Source organism: Dreissena polymorpha, chromosome 16 (genome assembly GCF_020536995.1).
Source record: "Dreissena polymorpha isolate Duluth1 chromosome 16, UMN_Dpol_1.0, whole genome shotgun sequence".
Lineage (NCBI taxonomy): Eukaryota > Metazoa > Mollusca > Bivalvia > Myida > Dreissenidae > Dreissena > Dreissena polymorpha.
This window is the reverse complement of record NC_068370.1, coordinates 39,614,870-39,636,917: the sequence shown is the minus strand read 5'-3', so window position 1 is coordinate 39,636,917 and position 22,048 is coordinate 39,614,870. Positions and strand designations below refer to the sequence as shown.

At 33.5% G+C, this 22,048-nt stretch overlaps 2 protein-coding genes and 1 long non-coding RNA gene across 3 annotated transcripts in view; 2 read left to right on the top strand and 1 right to left on the bottom strand.

The window, feature by feature from the left end:
- The window catches only part of LOC127862856 (nucleolar and coiled-body phosphoprotein 1-like), a 270,717-nt gene that overhangs the window by 95,078 nt on the left and 153,591 nt on the right, over positions 1 to 22,048 (top strand). The window lies entirely within an intron of this gene.
- LOC127862871 (uncharacterized) overlaps positions 1 to 22,048 on the top strand; it is a 249,354-nt gene that overhangs the window by 188,527 nt on the left and 38,779 nt on the right. The gene's annotated exons all lie outside the window — the stretch shown is intronic.
- LOC127862872 (uncharacterized) lies at positions 13,142 to 20,079 on the bottom strand. Its single transcript, XR_008040827.1, has 3 exons — positions 19,601 to 20,079; positions 19,051 to 19,183; positions 13,142 to 13,247 (listed from the first exon to the last, which is right to left on the bottom strand). It is a non-coding gene; the product is annotated as an uncharacterized LOC127862872 (long non-coding RNA).

The window sequence follows — 22,048 nt, the reverse complement described above, 5'->3', positions numbered from 1 at the left end:
CATTTATGTTGCCTTCGGAAGCGGCAGGTATTAAAAAATATATTTTATGTGTATAGTACTAAATGAACAGACATGAGACAAAAATACTATTTCACCATGATAAGTTGATTGCTATTTGGTTATCACTGACAATATAAAGAAATGAAACTCCAGCTGCTGGAGCAGTATTGAATTCTTATTTAATACAATAAGTTTGTCCTTTATTTAAGGCAAGTGACCGATTGCCTAAACAGTACAAAACATCACAAAGCAGCTAAATACAAGACACCATAAACACATATAAGAATAAAGCTGGGGTCACCGCTTTGGAACGGTCAATGCAAAGCATTGGGGGTTTAAACCGGTTTTAGAGCGCTCAACCTCACACTTGGCCCAGCAATATTCATGATACATTCAAGTGAAAATAGAATTTAACCACATAGCATTGTAACTCAAATTAAACAATAATAAAAGGGAATTAAACGTATTCAATTTAATTACCATTTAATTACTCAATGGTAGGAAAGATACCAGAGCAAGAGTTACAACTTGTTGAGGAACGATGAAATGAAACTACGAAAAAGTGTCAGCTATATTCCTTCTTTATAGAAAAAGATTTAAGAATATAGCGTCATGAAGTTAATATTTCAGATCATCATCGCGCGAATACAAGAAGAAGCAGCAATAATGGGTGTAAAAGGTCCATATTACATAGCTTGGTTTTTTATGTAACTGCTAAAAAATAAATCAAACAAGAAACGCCTGTCAGAGAGAAAACACAATAAAAATTGAACGCTTTAAACTCAATTACCTATGCATGTAGATAAAACTGAAAGTATCAAGCGATGACGTCACAAAAATCTATGTAGCCAGGAACAGAGAATGAATATCGTATGACGAAATTGACAAGCGAAGACACGATGACGTGAACAAAATCAAGGGGCAGTGCTGTAGCATAAAACTAAAAATATTAAAGGGGCGGTACTGTAAAATTGAATTACTTATAAAACCAGCTTAGGTAATTAAATATTTAAGAATCAAACGTATAAAATGGTAATTCCATTAATGATTCCAAATTTTAAGAGAAAAAAGATATAGTGAATCGAAAACAAAAAAGCACGTGTTTTTAAGTACGTTAACATATCCTTTTGATAAAAATGAGTTTATTAAATGTAAAAGTTTAATATAAACATTTTCTTTAAGATATTTTAATTTGCCAACACGCTTTAAAACATCTCCATAAAATGATTGGTGGAAAATTCTATTAGTTAAATGCGATTTTTAAGAAACATTATATTTAGAAATTAAATCACCATACTTTGAGTAAAATTTAGCGAATTTACTTCTAAGGTTATAATACAAAAAACCCTGTTTAAGCAATTTCTTTGTTAATATACGATTACGATCATTAAAATCTTTAATACATGAACATGCTCTGGCATAACGTACCAACTGCGAAATGTAAATACCATAGGACGGACCTTTAGGGATGTTGCCATCTAGGAACGGAAAATTCACAATTTCAAAGTTAAAGTCGCCCCGTTTGTCGTATAAACTAGTTTTAATCATATTATTATTAATAGTAAGATGTAAGTCTAAATACGCAGCGTCTGTATTGGATTGACAAGATCTATTTAAGACTAGTTCGTTTGGGCAGATTTTGTGAATATATTGTTCAAAGAATGTGTTATCTAAATTTAGTATGTCATCAATGTACCTACTAGTAAGGTTAAAACATTGAATTAAATCTAGTTGTTTAGTTTTAGATAACATACAATCTTACACATTCCGTAAAGCGCCACCTTTGTCTTTGGATAAGACTATGGTTATTTGTCAGGTTCGTGTTTCCATCTGTGTCTTCATTTGTTCAATTCTCTTAAGAAATTCGAAACAGTCCACCTCATCATTTGCAAAAATGAATCATCATTCTCATACTCACAGCGTCACAATTTCATTACGCAATAACGTCGTAGTTCTTTGTGAATATAAAGAAATAAAATTTCAGTTGCCCCAGATCATGTAATATTTCTAAAATTATTGTTATGATATGAGTTGCACATACTTGTTTGGTCATATGTAGACATGTTGCGTATTTAAGTGTTACCTTGTTCAAACTGGTTACGTAGATGACATTCCATCCATATCCTAGAGTCATGTGTGCTGCCTGACCATTTAGCAGTTAAACTCCGCACTCTTTTGTTGTGGTCACAAACCATCTGATATTAAAACATCATCAAAACTGTAAAAGTATGTATTATTACTTTTTAATTATTATATAATATACTGATATAATAGTGGACTGTAGACATTAATATGTTTTAGCAATACATAATTTGCCTATGTATATATTGCTTATGTGTATAAACGGGTAGCCTTTGTAACAACATACTATCTTGCATGTATGATAATAAATGGGTAGCTTTTATGACAACATTCTAACTGTTTTGTCTATAATGTATTTCTTTAGGTTTCTGCATATGTGCATGCCAATGTATTCGCACTATACAGAGTAGCCGGTAGTGTACTTATTAAAAAACTATGTTTGTAACTACTATATCTGTTGTAAAATACCTTAAAGTGTCAAATAATAGTTTATTGTTATAACAGTATTGATTGAATAATAATGCACATGTAAATTTTGAGTGAAATGTTAGTGCAAATGAAAATGGGATATTTAGAATAAATTGTTGTAAAACAACAGTTAAAAATACATATATGAATGCTGAACAAGTTTGGAATAATGTAATGATAATAAAAAACAAGAAAACATACTTGCACGTTCAAAAAAGGGTACCCTTATATATTTATAAAATCGGCTTCGTGGTTCTTTGGCATTTGAATCCGAACATGAGTGTCATCAATCAGTCTGATTACATTTGGAAATCCTGAATAAACAATTATGTTAGATACGTGATATTTACAATACAATCAGTGTACATATATTAGTGTTTAGATTTTAATGTATGTGAACATTTATATTTCTATATTTGTGAATTAACTATTAATATTTGCTGTTAAAATAAATTGCTGTTGATATGTTAGCCAAGTTATAATGTATGAACAGTAATTGCGTTTCAAGTAAGCAATTATCATTAAACTAATTATTTGACAGATTTTCTGATTATGTTTTATTAATAATACATTTCAGAATATCAAGCTGTTACATCAATGCTTTTACTACTATAAATATGTGATGCCCCTGTAAACCATGGTCAGCATAACCATTAATTACATTAACACATATATTACATATGAACGTTCATATGACTCCAACTTTAAGTAATGGAACATTTTCATCGACTTAGCAAGGATATGTAAATGAAATTTAGCTGGATAGCCCGAATAATTCCTTCAGCACATCGTCTCTATGCCTATAACATATGATTAAGATTTTTCATTAAAATCTGGAAAAAATGGTATATGAGATATATAGTGGGAAAAAACGTATCAAGGGCGTACAGACCGAGGGGCGGACGAACAGCATTCTTATAGTCCCACACTCGCTTTGCAGGGGGGGGGGGGGGTGATGTTAGAAAATAGAAAAACAAATATATATTCAGATGCAGAGGATACAATGCTCTTAACCAATGATAAGTGAAATGATGAGAGATATATTCTTATTTTGTTAGATAATGGTTAAAGGCAGTGCAATAACCACAATGCTGTAATTATCAAAATGTCATTTGCAGTTAAGAATGAAGATTTATGATATTACAATAACTGTGAATTAACGACATGAAAGAAACATCCACTTTGGACTAAACTCCGATGACATCGCCTTCAAATTAACGTATGCTTCACCTTCCTGTGAACTGGTCTTTGGCCTAATGCAGAATGTGATAAAAATTACTGAATTTAAAATAGTGTGTAAATCATTTGATTCAACAATATCACATGTAATAATTAATGGTCCAGACTGTGTATGTTTATGCAATAACGATGACAATGCCCCAACAAAAATGAAGTGCAAGTGATTGATTTCCCTTGGATAATTTTCTCACTCAAGGTCATTTAGAAAAACACTTATCACTAACCAGCAATGGACTGAAATTTGGATTTCAGAGTGTTGCATTCTTCCCTTTCAGGAATCTGTATGTAATGGCGAGCTATTGCTCGTCCAACTCGCCGGCAGCATCTTGAGACTGATGACTGACTGACCGGCACAGTGTCTCCTACGACGAGCTGGAAGGATCCAGTGGATCGGCAGGAGAGGAGAATTTCTTGACGTTCCGAAGACCATAGACTCGGCGACCAAATTTAATAAGGTAAGCACAGTTGCCGGATAAAATCTATATATCCTGTATACCTCAATTTCAGACAAACCGCCTAGAGGATTTTCCCGATCGAACAATCTTCTACGCGGGACATTTTTCAAATTTTCGAACAAGATATTGGCATAACGCATAAGACGAACGGCCATCTTGGAAGCTTTAAGAATTATTATATGCATGCCCCGAAGCATTCTTAGAATTTTAAGAGAATTTTCTTTAGCAATATGAGTTGGTGAATAATACAAATTCAACACTTCAGTATTTTGAATATTTTCCTTATTCTTGAGTCTAAGAATTGATAAAGAATAGTTTGTGAATACGGGCCCTGTATTCGTAAGAATTTTCTTAATAAAAAGTAGTCTGTAAATTTCACTTTAGCATTTTTGAGTTGGACTTAAAAGATTTGCTATGAATACGGACCCTTTTTTATCAGCATATAAGTATGATGAGTGTTATTTATTGAAAACTTAAATATAAATGTATTATTATGTTTAATATCATTTGTATTTTTAAATAATTTTAATATAAAATGTATAAGCTTTTTTACGCCGATGGTTTTGCTCATGATACTATAAGAGAATAAAGAAGTGAAACTCCAACAGCTGCAGCAGTATTGCATTCTTACTATACACAGTTTTGTGGTCCTTTATTAAAGGCAAGAGACCAATTGACACAACAGTACGGCACAATACGAATCAACATACACACATAGTAGAATAAAGCTTGAGAAACCGCCTTGGAAAGGTCAATGCAAAGCAGTGGGGATTTAAACCGGTTTTATAGCGCTTAACCTCACACTTGGCCAAGTATGATTTATGATATATATAAGCGAAATAACATTTAACCTCATAGCGTTGCAACTCAGATTAAACAATAATAAGAGGAAATAAAAACGCATTCAATTTAATTAGTCAATGGTTGGAAGGAGACAAGAGCAACAGTTACAACTTTTTGAGCGACGATGAAATTACGAACAAGTGTCAACTACATCTCTTCTTTTTACAAAAAAGATATTAGAATATAGCATCATATAGTTAATTGTTCAGATTATCATCGTGCGAATACAGGAAGAAGCAGCAGTTTTTGGTGTAAAACATCAATATAACATAGCTCTGTTTTTATGTGACTGTTATACACCATGAAAATAAATGTAAACGAAAATGAATTTAATACCATAAAATAATAACCGTATAGACTGACGCGATAATGTATCAAAACGAAAATTAGATTAGTTATGATAAAAAGCTGCGTGATTTATACACGCGTATATTATTCAAAATAAATAAGACGAAGCTTAAGAATAGATAACTGAATGATTTTTCATAAACAAGGTATAACAAATGACCATAGTTAAAGCCAAAGACTGATCTTACAAGGATGCAATATGGTTATCATTTAAAATGGTCGACATAGATAACCCAACAGCCAACCAAGTCTAGGAAACGTATGTAACATTCATACTATTACACAATTAGATAGCAAATCATACATATCACGATATGTACATGTTTATTAAGTAGTTTATTTGATTATTAATAATAATATAATTTTATATAATTACCCGACACCGTGAGGTAAAATGTTTTTCAGGATAACGTACATCACATTATATTTAAACAAGAAACCGTCGGAAACGGGGAATGCTCCCCAAAGTTTTTTTTGTCACAATATTGCACTATATATTCAGATAAAAGGAAACGTCTTGAGGGCACAGTAGTTGGAGGGACAATAATTTGTTTATATAAAATTTCAAAGGGCCATAACTCTGTGAAAAATCATCCGACCAGAACCCGCTGATTATATGCACATCTCCTCTTGGTAGTTAAGCTTCCCATAAAGTTTCATTGAATTCCGGTCATCAGTTGCTGTGAAATAGCCCGGACAAAAATTGTGCACGGACGGACGGACGAAGCGGCGACTATATGCTCCCCCCCCCAAAAAAAAAAAATTGGGGAGCATAAAAATGTATAAAGTAGGAATACATGCAAGTCAATACATGAGCGTGTTACAATTTAGAAATAATGTTCAACATCAATTTATGTACCTTGATGATTTTCTTCGCAGTATCTTTCAATATTTGACATTCTGAAGACTTGTGCATCATGAGAGTTTCGTCTCCAGCAGAACTGCATGTGTATAACATTGACTTAAATAAAAAGTACCATACAAGAACGAACAGTTTAAATCAGTATACCATAAATTTATATTGAAATCGGAATCTCAGGTTGTTGTTTTTGTATTTATCAGACAATTTATGTTGAGGAATTTTATATGAATGTATACGGTTGAATACATCTATGTTCTTTGAAAAATTGTGTTAACAAATAACACAATGAACTATTTATATTATCTTTATGGGTATTAACGGTGTTCATATATAAGCATTCAGGGAAACATAACATATTTATGTAGTATTCGCAAGTTAAGTCGAATAAACTGTCGAATTGTATTAGACAAGGACACGGAATTATATACATTAGGATGTGAAATGGGGACATCACTTCTTCGGTGGTCGTCGTCTCTGGTTGGTAAGGTGTCGCCGATAAAATGTAAATGTCCAGTAGCCAAGTATCGTAGATACGTAAACGCTGTCGCATTGTCATGAGACCTACTTCGCGTCTGTTGTCGTAAAATAAGCTCCAGGTCGACAAGTCTGTCTCAGCTCTGGGAAACCATTTACCTTCGGTGCAGTTTGTAGTCAGTAAGGTCAGTCGTTTTTAAGTCAATTCGTCGAAAATCGTTGCTGTTGTCTGTTTCTCAAATAGAGTACGTCCGCCAGGTTACTATTACATTTTGTGTACGGCCATCAACTGCCTTGTCATACGTGCTGAAGAGCGCCAGAACAAAATTGTAATTGTCAGCACTGTAGGTAGCAACAGAGAGGACAGTACTCAGACCTTATTTGGTGTAATCCTTATATATATACCATTATAAATGTGGATAAATCAGTTTAAAAAGAAACTGCATGCTTAAATAATGTATGGTGTCATATATAATAGTTTTGTGTAAACATTGAACAACATTAACAATTTATGATTTGAATGTCTACACATAATATAGTTTGTATCGCTTAAGAATAATAAAATTATATTGGTGTGTATTATCTACAATCTCTCTTATCTTCAGCTATAGAAAACTTAGTTGTTATAGCTGATTGTGTATTAAGAAGTGTATATGATTTTTTTATGATTTTTTTAGAAATAGAAACAAACTTTAAATTTAAGTAAGGTTATGCATATTCTTTATACATTCCTACTATTACATAATAAACTAGTAGTTCGGATAAAAAATATTTGTTGTTCTCAAGTCTCGATTGAGGTATTTTAAACTTAAACTAAAAACTTCTTTTAAACAGCAACACAAAACTATATTAACCTATATGTATATAATAACATAAAATGTCTTTTCCGCTTATGTATTGATTTCAAATGTGCACAAGACTTAAAAAAAAATACTTCTTCATATAAATCAATATTATTTGTAATTTCCAGATGCCTTCATAAATCTGGTGGTTGTTTACCATTCAACCCAGTCCTCCTTCGACTGAGACCGTATTTAAAGCCCCTTCCCACTTATGAAATTTATACCTTTTCACAATTTTCAAATCAGAATTGCACTACCATGATAAAATTTCCCAAATAAAAAACAAATAAATGCAAAATGGTGCGGACAAGAGCTGTTGGACTGTGAGGACCAAGGACACACTTCTGCAAAATGATATCAATATCATGGTCGGTACGTATTTCTGCCTCACATGGTCGGTTGCATTTTCTCTAGATAACATTAAATGGGGTTTGAATAAAGAAAAAAACATTATTATTTATAGCATTAGAATTCTAAAAATTATTTCTTAATTCGTCATTGCATGTGCTTTATTTTTCCTTGATTTTTCAAATGAGTGTTAAATTGATATTATGGGCATCTAACAGTTTATAGGTTAACAACAACCGTTGTTTGTTTTTGGTGTTTTCACTTCATATACACTTATATTTGTTAATGCAGCATCAACATACTAAAACAATATTCCGGAAATAGAAAAATATTGCATTTGAATATGAACCGTACCTTCATTTTGACAACTGACGACAGAAATAATTCGATTTACGATGTGAATCTAAATTGAGTTTTAGTGCAGATTCGTTCATACGACACAAAAACACTATTTTGTTTTACAGATCATTTCGGCTTAGAGGACTCACCAGTCATGTAAAATATCGAATATAATATATTTTATATAAACAACTGGAAGCAAGATGAGTTGCAGATAATTGGTAAGTAACCATATTAAAGTGATATTATGGGCATTTTTATGTCCCCCACTATAGTAGTGGGGGACATATTATTGTTTTTGCCCTGTCTGTTGGTCTGTTGGTTGGTTGGTCTGTTGGTTGGTTTGCGCCAACTTTAACATTTGCAATAACTTTTGCAATATTGAAGATAGCAACTTGATATTTGGCATGCATATGTATCTCATGAAGCTGCACATTTTGAATGGTGAAAGGTCAAGGTCATCCTTCAAGGTCAAAGGTCAAATATATGGGTCAAAATCGCTCATTTTATGTACACTTTTGCAGTATTTCAATATTCAAGATAGCTACTTGATATTTGGCATGTATGTGTATCTCATGGAGCTGCACATTTTGAGTGGTGAAAGGTCAAGGTCATCCTTCAAGGTCAGATGTCAAATATATGTGGCTAAAATCGCTCATGTTATGAGTACTTTTGCAATATTAAAGATAGCAACTTGACATTTAGCATGCATGTGTATCTCATGGAGCTGCACATTTTGAGTGGTGAAAGGTCAAGGTCAGAGGTCAAATATATGTGGCCCAAATCGCTAATTTTATTAATACTTTTGCAATATTGAAGATAGCAACTTGATATTTGAATGTCGTCAGACCAGTTCGTTTCGGTTTAATAACTCGTCATCGACTTGACCGATTCGCTTGATACTTCACATGTGGATTGGTCTTGAACATTAGATGACCCGTATTTAATTTGAGGTCACTGGGTCAATGTCACTATCACACTAAGTGTAATAATCGTTTTCGATCAATAACTCGTCAACGAATGGGCCGATTGGCTTAATACTTCACATGTGCATTGGCCTTGGACAGTAGATGACCCCTATTGAAATTGGGGTCACTATGTCAAAGGCCATGGTTACTGTAAAAGGCGTTTCTCACTCGCTCTCGCGGCAATTTGGATTTAAGAAACAGAAAACGAAAAAAAAAGTACTGCAATTTCTGTTTTTTCCTGTTATTTTTTTACTTTGACCATCTAAGAACATTAGGGAAAGAAGCTGGCATCATCATGCAATTACCTTTCTTGAAGTAGCTTGCCAAGTAGAACCAGTAATTAAGATTTTTTTTACTCTAATGAAATGCCCGAGACATTCTAGCTATCAAATATAATGCATTGACAGTCACATAAACAACCAAGCTATGTAATATGGAATTTTTACACCCATCATTGCTGCTTCTTCCTGTATTTGCGCGATGATTATCTGAGATATTAACTCCATGACGGTATATTCTCAAATCTTTTTCTATAAAGAAGGAATGGAGTTGACAATTGTAAATAGTTTTATTTGATCGGTCGTCAAAAAGTTGTAACTCTGTTACTCTTGTATCTTTAATGCAATTGAGTAATTAAATAGTAATTAAATTGAATGCGTTTTAATTCCCTTTTATTATTGTTTAATTTGAGTTACAATGCTATGACGTTAAATTTTATTTACACTTAAATGTATTATTAATATTGCTGGGCCAAGTGTGAGGTTGAGCGCTCTATAACCAGGTTTAAACCCCCAAAGCTTTGCATTGACCGTTCCAAAGCGGTGACCCCAGCTTTATTCATATTTTGTGTTTATGTTGGTTTGTATTGTGCTGTTTTGTACTGTTTGGGCAATCGGTCACTTGCCTTAAATAAAGGACTAACTAATTGTTTTAATGAAAATTCAATACTGCTCCAGCAGCTGGAATCACTTCTTTATATTGAGTTGTTTGTTTTGTATAGAAATACAAGTATTTATTCTTATGAAAAATAACATATTGAACTAACGTAAATCGAAGACACAATCTTCAAATATTTCATAAAACTTTCAGAAATAAAATGTTAAGATGATCATTGAAACATATTGAAATCGACTTTCTGTCTGTTATGCCGATAGGTCGAACTTCAAATAACGCGCTTTTGCACACAACGGGTTCCCTTTAAGTTATTCCTTTCAATGTTCACTTTTCATGTATGTATAAACAGAAACGAATCAACTTAAGGACGATATCTATATATACTTAAGTTGAGGTGAAGTTCAATCTTGCAGATAAAATGTCTCGAACATTTCACGGATAATCACTCGGAGAATATTTCAATATAAGGGCATTAAATCGTGCATAAACATAACAATAATATATTTTGCTGAACTTTTTAATAATACAAATCAATATTGTAAAACATTGAAACAAGTCTGATAACTAAGAACAGAAATTTTCGCCTATTTCTTTAAGCTTTAACGAAACCATAATACAGAAGTTATTAAAGTTGTGTGTTTACAAAGTAAGCATTCACATTTCATATTGCATATGGGCACTTCAACAACAACAACAATCAAACGACTGAACACTTTTAAACAGTTTCTGATAATATCTTACCAGTGATTAATTTTTTTTAACCGAATCGATCATTTCAAACAAATGTGTCGAACATTTCAAAACTAGATTTCAGCATTTACACCATCGGCAACAAATCGTCACATGTATTCTGTGTTTGTTTTTGTGATTAAAATGTCATTGCATATTGTAAGTTTAAAACTTAGTGAAAAAACAACATTCGACATAACATACAGATGCCGACTAATACACATGATTATGTGCAAAACAAAAAAAAATCATATGAATCTTTGAATTCAAGGTAAACGTTTGCAAAACAGTTTTGAAGTTGTACGCGACATCATATTGCTATGACCTATGGCAATGCCTATTATTACATTTAAATAGTCAGTTACGATGTACACATAGTACGATTGTCAATGTCATGAATAAATCACTGTTTATTCTATAATTATTTAATGTTATACTAGTATAATCAATATAATGATATATTGATAAGTTCTTTGCATAGTATTTATTAATTCATCATATTATGATGATTACCTTTGTCATAAATTACATTTAACTTGCAAGTATTTCGCGGTATTTTCTCTTTTCCGCCATCTTGAACGTTTACTATTATATGACGTCATTCATTGAAATGGTGCTAAATCATATGTCATTCATTGAAGATTTGCTTAGTCATGTGACGTCATTCATTGAAACATGCGTATGACGTCACCTTACTACGAGTACAAATAGGGCAAAACTGTCGTTTGGTTTCAGTTGCGTTTTAGCACTCATTGGAAAAGGTCATGGATAACTTGATTTTTCTTTTAGGCTAAGAAACGAATAAAATCAAAGGGTTCGCCAAAACCGTCGGTCCGTTGGTCCTGACCGGCAAATTTTTCTCAGGACCGACAAGTGATTTAAGATAATCGGTCCGACTGACTGACACAATCGGATGAAAAGTGGTTTTAAAAAAGATCACTCAAAGTGTATAATGTGCTATTTGATTAATAGAAGGTAAATGCTTTTTGTTCAACTTCTGTCAAAATCCTTTTTTTCTTACCTTCATTTTGCTGTTTTGATGTTTAAAGTTGGATTAGAATTGACTATCACATGCGAGTTCAAAATCAACGGTCTTTGTTAAAAAAAGCAACCGAGTGCGTCCGCCATTTTGTTTAATCCATTTAATTTCTCCACAACAAAAACCGCATGGAAACTTGTTTCAACAGGCATTTGTGAGCATTTCTATTAAATAGTTTCATTATTATATTGTTCTGGGAAGGATATATTTAAATTTACATACCAACATTTTCTGAAATCAAAATTAGATTTTTCACCCGATGTACTATATTTCGGATATTTTAAAATTCGGACATAGGGATATTGTTGTTGATAGTTTGTAGCAATGTGTTTTGTGTTATTTCAGACAACACGAATGGATGGTGGTAATTATCATGGGCCTTTCTATCAAGAAATAGGTGTGAAAGACATTCATTTAATTGAACCTGGAAATTAACCACATCAGCTAAGAGAAAATATTTTAACAATTATAGGTGTTGTTTTAGAACTTGTGAAATTGGCTAATAAACAAAAATTGAAGTTATCCAAAGTAGTGTGAATAGGTGTGTGCAATTAAGTCAAACTTGATTGGATCTGTCACCCTAACTTTTCAAGTACACGGATGTGTAGAGCTGTGCAGGCTAAAAAACAGTTTGCCAAAAAGAAGTCTAAAAAGTATGCCTTTGGTTTATATGTGGTTTATTATTAATATAGTAATTGGTTAATTATATCGACTTTGGACATGTTTTTATTGTATTTTAATGTGATCAAAACCAATAAACATCTAAAAGGTACTCTCTTTTGTTGTGTTTTGCTGTTATAGTTAGTCGGACAGTGGGACTGTCAGAAACTGTTTCGGACTGACAAGAATTTCAAGTCTGTCAGTCCGAATGACTGACAGATTTTTCAAGTTTTGGCGAACCCTGTGACATCAGAAAACAGAAATAATATGAAAACTTGATAAATGACTTTTGTGTTAATAAAAAGCGATATTTTAATTTATGCAGTCTTTATTTTCTTTATTAAGAAGGAAATTTGTGATGTTGGCACCGTCAGACGGCCGGCATTACATTGGTGTCAGAAGTGGGATTAAGTTTATAGATTACTGACCCACGAAAACAAAGTTTTAAACTTGATAAAATGTTGAACTTGTGACAATGTTTATTTTTTTAAACAAACTGTTATGCTACAGAATACTGAACAGTATAGAATCTCCAAATAGAAATGAACACAAAGCATTTTGTTGTTTATTTATTATGACAATGAAAATCAAAATCTTCTGCTATTGTGTCCGGTCATGCTTGGTTGGATCGTTTCCGTCACGCATCATTGAATCGCTCTGAAAATAGATACAGAATTTATAGATATATTGCATACATTTATCACGTTTTGCTCAAAAGATTAAAACAAATTTGTTAGTTTTTCCCTTTTAATTTGTATTACAAGATGGAAACGAGATCACATTGAGTAATACATAATCCTAAATTGTGTGAAATTAGTGACAAAAGAAATGTTAATAGTAATTTAAACATGTATCAATCAGATGGTAGTACAACTCTTCATGAAATTGCTACAGCAGGAGTAAGTCAGAATGATAGACAAATTTTGGATAGTTCGATAAATGAGCAAATTTTATCGAAATTGACAATGTTAGATACTTTGTGATGTCGCATTGAAAATATGGATTCAAAACTTCTAAATTGGCAATCAAGAATTCAAGAAATTGAACAACCTGACAGAGAGATCTCATTTAATTTTGCTAGAAATGCATGCAACTCTGATGTTAGACACACACAGTCTGATCCACTTATTCGGAGGGATCCACTTAATAACCACAACATGAGCAATAATGTTTCTTCTCAGTTTGACTCATATAACATGGTCCCAGCACACAATGCTGTCCTGCCATCTTTCAACAACAGTAGCACAAGTAATTTGAAATTGAAACCTCAAAACTACAATGGTGATGACGATTTTACAAGAGTTCTTTACTCAATTCGAATTGACAAGTGACATCAACAAATTGTCATACACAGAAAAATCTTTGTATTATGCTACTGTCTTAACAGGCAATGCAAGGTCACTGCTTTGTGAAATGACTGAATTGGAAAGGCGAGATTATCAAAGTATAGTTGGAAAGTTAAAAGATCGTTTTGGCAATGAACACAAATCTGAAGTGTTTCGCACCCAGTTAAAATCAAGGGTTAGGAACAGGAACGATACCATTCCTGAATTAGCTCAATCAATAAGAAAAATGACAAGACAAGCTTATCCAACTGCAAACATCGAAGTCATTGAAGCGTGAGCACTTGACATTTTTATTGACGCTTTAGATAATACAGATATTAGACTTAGGCTAAGAAAAATTAGTCATCAGAGCTCCAAATAAGGGCGTTACAACCGTATATACGGCTTTTTCATGAAGGTTTACGCATTTATTTGTATAAACTGGATGTACAATTACGACTTTAATATCCCTTGTACGCATTTACGAAAACAATCTGGCCGTACCAATACGTCCGCGTCAGCGCGGCGTGATTTGTATGTCTCTAACCTAACGGCGCTTTTAATTAATTTAAATTACCAAAAAAGTTGTAGACTGGGTTCCGGTTTTATTGTCTATTATGTCGTGTGATTTCCGGTAAATCGTTAACTCGTGAAAAACAATATGTCTTCTCGCAGGGAATGCCGGGTAAAGCGAAAGCGGTTAAAAAAACACTTTGTTGTCATATAATGGCTACATACGGTCGTCTAACCATCCTGACATTCAATCTGTAACCCAAAAAAATACATTGTCGCCTCGATATTAAAGGATTTGATTGCATTGGTGGCTAAAAACTTTAGAAAACACGATGGGAAACGGATGAGACAGTGACATTAGTGTTCATTTACTTAGGTTTAGCTTACTAGTTGGCTTGTGTTTTCTTGTAAAGAAAAATAAAGAAATAGTATTTAGTCATGCGTTTTAATGTGTATTTGTATTTGCATCATACTTCAGAATGGAAAACCTAATAAAGTAAAGTAAAGTAAAGTGTTTAAGAAGCTAAATATTTTTATTATTATTGCTGCAAATGTTTCTGTAAAGTCAGTTATACACGCTTCAATATCCAAGAACACGGGTAGTACAGTACTACCTGTATTTTGGATATGGTAGTACATGTACTAATTGATTTTCAGCGTTACTCCTTTTATTTCTGTCAGTGGCAGTACCGTTACTAATTTCACACATCCTTATCTGGAGATCTGGTCCTAAAAACATTTTTGAGGCTGAACAAATTGCTGTTAAAATGGAGGCTAATAGATTAGCTGACCGACAAAGAAACAGACCAGTCTTGAATGTACAGACAAGTCAAAATTCTGATCATACGAGGAAAGAAATAAGACAATACTCACCCCTAAGGCATGCACCTAACAATAAGAGGCATACTGACAAAAATTCAACTGACAAAAGTTCATGGGGACCCAAATCAATGCATGACAGGAATAGGAAATATGGAAATTTTAGAGACAATAGACCTTACAATCAGTTTAGGAACAATAACAGAACCCCAAATAAAAGTTTTCAGGGAAACGAAAAGTGGTCGAATTGGCGGGATCACAGTTCGACAGTAAAACAAAACGATCCCAAATTGCATTAAATAACTTGGGATTTGAACATGGCTACTTTCTAAGTACAAAATTAGGTGACAATTGGAAAGCCATGTTGGTAGAAGTGGTGCTAATGTTAGCATTCTTAGTAAACAGACAATTGAGAATTTACCATACTTTATTAAACCTTAATTAGAACCAGTGAATACTTCTTTGATAACTGTAACAGAAGAGTCAACTCCATTTTTAGGCAAAACTGAAGTTGAAATTTGCATTGGTAACTAAAAGGTTAAACACACATTTTTAATTGCTGATATAAAACAAGATGGAATCTTTGGTTTAGATTTCTTGACAAAAAATACATGTGATTTGATGTTCGGTAAAGGTTACATTGTTTTGCATGGTGAAAAAATACCTTGTATTTGGAATAGTAACCAAGTTGAGGCAAATTGTTGTCGTATTGCTGTTTCTGAAACTGTAGTTATTCCGCCAGAGAGTGAAACTATCGTCTTTGGGAAACCATTGGATAAGATTGATAGAAAGAGTGTTGGGATGTTGAAAGTCTTTCTGAAATTTGCTGAGAATAGTGGGTTAATGATAGCTCGTGTCTTAGTTGATCCAAAGGTTGGAAATACAAGAGTTGTCAGATAGGTCTTCACAAAATTTAAATGAGGATCAGAAACTTAAGTTAAGACAATTGTTAACAAAACATCAAGGTGTCTTCTTAAAGAACGATAGGGACATAGGAAATACTGACTTGTTTACTCATAAAATTGATGTGGGTAATAGTAAACCAATTAAGACCTATCCCTATAGAATTCCCTTAACAAAACGGGAAGCAGCGCAACAAGAAATTGAAAACATGGCTGCTAATGGCATTATTGAACCAGCTTGTTCTCCATGGTTATCTCCCATTCAAATTGTGACAAAAGCAGATGGTTCTCTTAGATTTTGCTGTTATTTTAGGAAACTCAATGATGTAACAATTAAAAACAATCAACCTAGAATTGAAGACAATCTTGATGCTTTAGAAGGTTCAAAATGGTTTAGTTGTTTAGACCTGAGACAAGGCTTTTGGCAAATTTATATTGACAAAAAGAGTAGAGCCATCACTGCGTTTAGTTTGCAAGGTGGAAAACCATGGCAGTTTTGTAAGCTTGCATTCGGACTTTGTAATTCCCCAGCTGTCTTTACCAGGTTAATGCAAATGACATTTTCAGATTTGATTTGGAAGACTCTTGTGTTGTATTTAGATGACATCATTGTGATGGCACGTACTTTTGATGAGGCAGTCGTTAATTTGGAAAATGCATTTATCAGGTTGAGGAAGGCAAATCTAAAATTGCATCTTAAGAAATGTAAATTGTTTCAAAGAGAAGTTACTTTCTTTGGTCATGTGATAAGTGAGAAAGGGATTTCTACATGTCCAAAAAAGGTTCAAACTGTTAAAGATTGGCCTACACCAACATCCGTAAAGGAGGTCAACAGTTTCATAGGCTTAGTGTCTTTCTATAGGAAATACATTCACAATTTCTCAACAATTGCAAAGCCATTAAATTCACTTTCTGAGAAAGGTGTAAAATTTAGTTGGTCGGAAAATTGTCAAGTTGCTTTTGACAAATTAAAAGATGCCTTGATAAACAGTCCTATCTTGGCATACCCTACACAAACAGACAAGTGTGTTATTGATGTAGACTCGTCAAATGTTGGAACTGGGGCAGTTTTGTCTCAGATACAAAATGGACAAGAAAAAGTAATTGCTTAATACTCTAAATGTTTTTCAAAACAAGAAAGAGGTTATTGTGTTACAAGAAAAGAATTAAATGGTGTTGTTCTTGACATTAAACACTGGCATCATTATTTGTATGGTAAGGAATTTACTGTCAGAACAAACCATGCAAGTCTGAAATGGTTAATGAATTTCAAGATCTTAGATGGACAGCTATGTCGCTGGTTGAATGTTCTTTCAAATTACAATTACAAAATTGTTTACCGGCCAGGGAAATTGCACTCAAATTGTGATGTACTAAGTCGTAGACCTTGTTATGAGAATAATTGTTTGTACTGTGTGAGAATTGAATCAATGTTTATGGAACAAAACAAGACTTGTGCTAGAATAAGCACACATTTATACCCAAATGTGACAAATTTAAAACCAAATGTAACTAATGTAAACCCAAATGTGACTAAGAGTTCTACAGATTAAAAGAATAACGAGTTCGTTTTGCATAGCGTTAAGTCTTTTATTGAGACAAAGTTGTTGCCACTCATATTGGTAATATTATGTTTGCTCATTTTGAGAGATCCATTGGTTATGATGGTTGTTTGTATTTGTGCTTTGTTTGTAAGGAATGTTATGGAACCAAGTTCTGGTGATAAAGAGACCAGTTCTGGGTCAGAGATACACTCCATAGTTACACCAAAGTCAGACTTAGAACAGGTTAAGATACAAAAGGGAGTACAACTCCCTAACAAGGGTAAACAAAATGCATGCAGTGTTGTTGCAATGCAGGATTTATCAGATTTGCAGCTGATAAAATCACCAGAGTGTATTGATAACACATATTGCAAGAAAATCGATTCAAAAGTGTGCAGTGTAAATGTCACCCCAGTAGAAAGTAGTAGTAATTGTATTGCAAGTGAAACTAGTTGTCATCCTGAATCAAATCCAGAGGATTCAGACAATGACAAATTAAATTCTATTGATTTAAAGAATTTTGATGTAAAGGTATTGACAAGGCTACAAAAGGAAGACTCAATACTCCGTGTGGTAAGAGACTGGTTAGAAAGTGGTATTAAACCAGATTGGAATGATGTTAGTGATAAATGCCCAGATGTTAAGTATTTGTGGTACAGATGGGATTCATTGTTCTTAGAAAATGAGGTGTTGTACAGAAAATGGGAACACGAGGATAGTAGTTTGTTTGATTTGCAAATAGTTATTCCTAATAGTCTCAAGGAATACATTTTATATCATTTACATGATAGTGTTACTGCAGGACATTTAGATGTCAAGAAAACTTTACAAAATATCAGAGAGAGGTTTTTCTGGATAGGATTGCGTAGAGATGTTGAAAAGTGGTGTAAGAAATGTTCAATTTGTGCAAGTAGGAAGTCTCCTAAAATGAAAAATAAAGCCCCAATGAAACAGTTCAATTGTGGTGCCAAATGGAGAAGAATTTCCATAGATTTTGTTTGTCCTTTTGCACTTTCAAAACAAGGAAATAAATATTTGATGGTTGTCGTTGACCAGTTTACAAAATGGACAGAATGTGTTCCATTACCAAATATAGAAACTGTTACTGTAGCATATGCTTTGATAGAAAAGGTCTTACAAACTTTTGGTATGCCATTATCAATTCATACCGACCAAGGTGTTCAGTTCGAGTCCAATTTATTTAAATAATTGTGTAATCTATTTGGTATTCAGAAAACCAGAACTACACCATATAGTCCACAATCAAATGGTGGTACAGAAAGAACGAACAGAACGATTACTAGCATGTTGACTTCGTTTGTATCACAATTTCGTGATGACTGGGATCAATATGTACCTTTCTGCTTGATGGCATACAGGTCATCTGTTCACTCTGCTACTGGTCACACCCCATATAAAATGACTTCGGTGACGACATGAGATTGCCCATTGATCTTGTTTTTGGTCATCCTTCAGGTTCTGAAAATAGACTAAATGAAAATGGCAATGAGTACATAAACATATTAAAGGAAAGGCTCTATGATGTGCATAATTTTGCCAGAAATAAGCTCAAACTTTCAAGTTATGTAATGAAAAAGAATAACGATTTGAAAGTTAACTTACAAACATACAAAATTGGTGATAAAGTTTGGTACTAGTATTTTAACCAACAACGTAGAGTTGGTCTTAGTGGAAAACTGGCACGACAATGGACTGGACCACGTTTGGTCGTTGGAAAAGTAAATGATGTTTTATATCGCATTCAAATAACAAAACAACAAAAACCTAAAGTTGTTCACCATGACAAGTTGAAAATGTATTTTGAAGGAAATTATTAATCAGACAATGAATCTTCGATATAAATTAATCTCATTTTTAATACATATTTTTTTACAGAAAAGTTATACCTGCCTCGTTTGTGGGGATATCACATTCCCAACACGTATGAAATGTTACAACCATGTGGTTGAGCAGCATTCCGGGGTCTCTTGGAAATGTGTTCGGTGTTGTAAGGTCTTCCACCGAAACACGCCTGGCAGTGGTCCGTGCCACAATAAAAAAGAGGACTATATTAGGTTTGTACAGACGACGGGCGCACGTGGAGCGGAGGCGGAAAAAGTCCTAAGCGAGTTTAAGCTGAAGGTCCCTTCACTGATAAGAGGCACTGAACACATCCAGAGAGATGTCAAGAGGCCAGAGGACCATGATGCCACGCGGCGAATCGCCACTAAACCAGCTCCTGTATTTTCGGGAAAACGCCTGCCAGAACTTCAAGCAAATGAGGACAACTGGCAGCGGGCCAAGAAGAGCCTGTCTCTTAGTTCTTCCAGTGCGTCATCGGACAAAAGTTCTTCCACCTCAGAATCCTAAAATTCTTTCATCGTGAAAGAACATAATGTTTCAGTCCTGGAACCAGAAAAATATCAACCAAAGAGAAAATGTATTTGATTGAAATAAATGTTGGAGGAAAACTATTTATTACCACAAAACCCACCATTGAACACACCAACATCAAGTACTCTAGTCTAATTGATCGAGATCCAACTTACTTTGACATTATCCATAACCATCTTAGATATCAACAGCTGAAATGCTACATCTCGTTGGACGTTCTCCAAGGCGCGAATTGGTTTGCATCAGCCTAGAGGCAAAATTTTATGGATTAAATGCCCTCGTAAAGATGTGTGAGGAAAAATATTCTAATTGAAATTGTGATCAGTGGAGATTGAAAATGAAATTGAATTAAGTTGAAGAACAGTTAATGTTTCCTTGTTATTTCTTTTTAAGTTAATGTTGAAGAATATTTATAATCCAAATGGTTATAATTCATCTGTCACGGACGTCAACAGTATTTCTTAAAATGTTTAGTATGTGTCTTCATGGTCACGTGACTTGTGTTATGTTTACATGTTATGCATCTATTCATTATTATATTCTTGAAATAATTGCTTACATAAGATAAAATTCGTTGTAGAATATGCTATGAATGAATAACCTTTTGATATATTGGATAATTGTGAATAAATGTAAATGTGTGTTGTGTTTTCGTTATGAACTTACGATAAAGATATTTCAAACAAAGAAATGTGTTGATTATTGGTTATATTGCATACAGAAAGCATTGCAGATAATAGATTGTGTACTTACTATTTCTTTTTGATGATAATTGATGAGAATATCATTCTTTAAATAGCCGGATTTCAATGGTTAAGTTGCAGCTGAAAATGCTGTCACCAATTTCTTCAAATTAGTAAAGCGGATATGCCGGAAACGGAAGTGAAAGTAGAGAAATAAACTCTAAGATGGAAAATTAAAGAAAAGGTTCGGCTACATACTACCATACAAAGTACTTTCAAACTTCTAATTGGGGACCAATTCCTATAGGAGGGGGCAATGCTATGACCTATATCAATGCCTATTATTACCTTTAAATAGTCAGTTACGATGTACACAGTACGATTGTCAATGTCATGAATAAATCATTGTTTATTCTATAATTATTTAATGTTATACTAGTATAATCAATATAATGATATATTGATAAGTTTTGTGCATATTATTTATTAATTCATCATATTATGATGATTACCTTTGTCATAAATTACATTTAACTCGCATGTATTTCGCGGTATTTTCTCTTTTCCGCCATCTTGAATGTTTACTATTATATGAGGTCATTCTTTGAAAGGGTGCTAAATCATATGTCATTCATTGAAGATTTGCTTAGTGATGTTACGTCATTCATTGAAACATGCGTATGACGTCATCTTACTACGAGTACATGGGTGAAAGTTGAAAATTCCCAAAATACTGAAACTAAAATCTGGGGGCCGATAGGGCCCCCGGTGGGTCCAGGGCAAGTGCCCTGGCCCGGGGTCCAGGGGGCCGGAGGCCCCCGGAAGCTCCTGCATTTTATCTTTTTTGAAACAAAGAAATCAATTCTCCTGAGCTTAAAGACACCTGTATTTTTTAGTGATTCAAAACAGAATAACAGTTAGTTTGGCTAGAAAATATCACTATCTATTTCTTTAAAATTTCATGTAGATAAAATGTTATAGGCAGGGCCCCAAGTTGGTCCAAGGCCTGGTCAGGGGTCCAAAGGCCCCCGGAAACTCCTGATGGCAAATTGATTTGCAAATAGGAAGCTATCCTCAACAAGTATAAGACCAACATATGTTGACAGTAATTCTTGCAGCTTACTTAACATGCATACAATGGAAAACAAACAATGATTATGTTTGTACATGTACAATAACTTTATTCAGTCATTTAATCTATTAATTTTGTTTACTAAGCATACACTCCTTACTTAAAGAATTACTATAAATGTTTAATTATGAACAATAAAAATTGAA